Source organism: Lolium perenne, chromosome 1 (genome assembly GCF_019359855.2).
Source record: "Lolium perenne isolate Kyuss_39 chromosome 1, Kyuss_2.0, whole genome shotgun sequence".
Taxonomy (NCBI): Eukaryota; Viridiplantae; Streptophyta; class Magnoliopsida; order Poales; family Poaceae; genus Lolium; species Lolium perenne.
This window is the reverse complement of record NC_067244.2, coordinates 130,713,201-130,716,044: the sequence shown is the minus strand read 5'-3', so window position 1 is coordinate 130,716,044 and position 2,844 is coordinate 130,713,201.

The following is a 2,844-nucleotide window of genomic DNA, read 5'->3' as shown; positions in this document are numbered from 1 at the left end:
ATAGTATTCTCTATCCATCGGATCCCAACAAACACAACATATAGCATTACAGATAGATGATCTTGATCATGTTAGGCAGCTCACAAGACCCGACAATGAAGCATAATGAGGAGAAGATAACCATCTAGCTACTGCTATGGACCCATAGTCCAGGGGTGAACTACTCACTCATCACTCCGGAGGCGACCATGGCGGTGTAGAGTCCTCCGGGAGATAAATCCCCTCTCCGGCAGGGTGCCGGAGGCGATCTCCTAAATCCCCCGAGATGGGATTGGCGGCGGCGGCGTCTCTGGAAGGTTTTTCCGTATCGTGGCTCTCGGTACTGGGGGTTTCGCGACGAAGGCTTTAAGTAGGCGGAGGAGATAGGTCAGGGGGCCGCACGAGGGCCCCACACACTAGGTCGGCGCGGCCAAGGGCTAGGCCGCGCCGCCCTACTGTGTCACCAGCTCGTGGCCCCACTTCGTATCATCTTCGGTCTTCTGGAAGCTTCGTGTGAAAATAGGCCCCTGGGCGTTGATTTCGTCCAATTCCGAGAATATTTCCTTACTATGATTTCTGAAACCAAAAACAGCAGAAAACAGCAACTGGCTCTTCGGCATCTCGTTAATAGGTTAGTGCCGGAAAATTCATAAATATGACATAAAGTATGCATAAAACATGTAGATATCATCAATAATGTGGCATGGAACATAAGAAATTATCGATACGTCGGAGATGTATCAGTATCCCCAAGCTTAGTTTCTGCTCGTCCCGAGCAGGTAAACGATAACAAAGATAATTTCTGGAGTGACATGCCATCATAACCTTGATCATACTATTATAAGCATATGTAATGAATGCAGCGATCCAAACAATGGTGAATGACATGAGTAAACAAATGAATCATATATCAAAGACTTTTCATGAATAGTACTTCAAGACAAGCATCAATAAGTCTTGCATAAGAGTTAACTCATAAAGCAATAATTCAAAGTAAAGGTACTGAAGCAACATAAAGGAAGATTAAGTTTCAGCGGTTGCTTTCAACTTGTAACATGTATATCTCATGGATAATTGTCAACATAGAGTAACATAACAAGTGCAATATGCAAGTATGTAGGAATCAATGCACAGTTCACACAAGTGTTTGCTTCTTGAGGTGGAGAGAAATAGGTGAACTGACTCAACATAAAAGTAAAAGAATGGCCCTTCGACGAGGGAAGCATTGATTGCTATATTTTTGTAGAGCTTTGGTTTTGAAAACAAGAAACAATTTTGTCAACGGTAGTAATAAAGCATATGTGTTATGTAAATTATATCCTACAAGTTGCAAGCCTCATGCATAGTATACTAATAGTGCCCGCACCTTGTCTTAATTAGCTCGGATTACCTGGATTATCATTGCAATGCATATGTTTTAACCAAGTGTCACAAAGGGGTACCTCTATGCCGCCTGTACAAAGGTCTAAGGAGAAAGCTCGCATCGGATTTCTCGCTATTGATTATTCTCAACTTAGACATCCATATCGGGACAACATAGACAACAGATAATGGACTCCTCTTTTATGCATAAGCATTCAACAATTATTAATTTTCTCATATGAGATTGAGGATATTTGTCCAAAACTGAAACTTCCTCCATGGATCATGGCTTTAGTTAGCGGCCCAATGTTCTTCTCTAACATTATGCATGCTCTAACCATTCTAGCGGTAAATCTCCCTTACTTCAGACAAGACGGACATGCATAGCAACTCACATGATATTCAACAAAGAGTAGTTGATGGCGTCCCCAGGAACATGGTTATCGCACAACAAGCAACTTAATAAGAGATAAAGTGCATAAGTACATATTCAATACCACAATAGTTTTTAGGCTATTTGTCCCATGAACTATATATTGCAAAGGTAGAGGATAGAAATTTAAAGGTAGCACTCAAGAAATTTACTTTGGAATGGCGGAGAAATACCATGTACTCCCTCCGGTCACATTTAATTGACTCGAATTTAGTACAAATTTGTACTAAATCTGAGTCAATTAAATAGGACCGGAGGGAGTAGTAGGTAGGTATGGTGGACACAAATGGCATAGTGGTTGGCTCAAGGATTTTGGATGCATGAGAAGTATTCCCTCTCGATACAAGGTTTTAGGCTAGCAAGGCTATTTGAAACAAACACAAGGATGAACCGGTGCAGCAAAACTCACATAAAAGACATATTGTAAACATTATAAGACTCTACACCGTCTTCCTTGTTGTTCAAACTCTATACTAGAAATTATCTAGACCTTAGAGAGACCAATTATGCAAACCAAATTTTAGCAAGCTCTATGTATTTCTTCACTAATAGGTGCAAAGTATATGATGCAAGAGCTTAAACATGAGCACAACAATTGCCAAGTATCACATTATTCAAGACATTATAGCAATTACTACATGTATCATTTTCCGATTCCAACCATATAACAATTTAACGAAGAAGATTCAACCTTCGCCATGAATATTATGAGTAAAGCCTAAGGACATATTTGTCCATATGCAACAGCGGAGCGTGTCTCTCTCCCACACAATGAATGCTAGGATCCATTTTATTCAAACAAAACAAAAACAAAAACAAATCGACGCTCCAAGCAAAGTACATAAGATGTGACGGAATAAAAATATAGTTTCACTAGAGGAACCTGATAATGTTGTCGATGAAGAAGGGGATGCCTTGGGCATCCCCAAGCTTAGACGCTTGAGTCTTCTTGATATATGCAGGGGTGAACCACCGGGGCATCCCCAAGCTTAGAGCTTTCACTCTCCTTGGTCATGTTGTATCATCTCCCTCTCTTGATCCTTGAAAACTTCCTCCACACCAAACTCAAA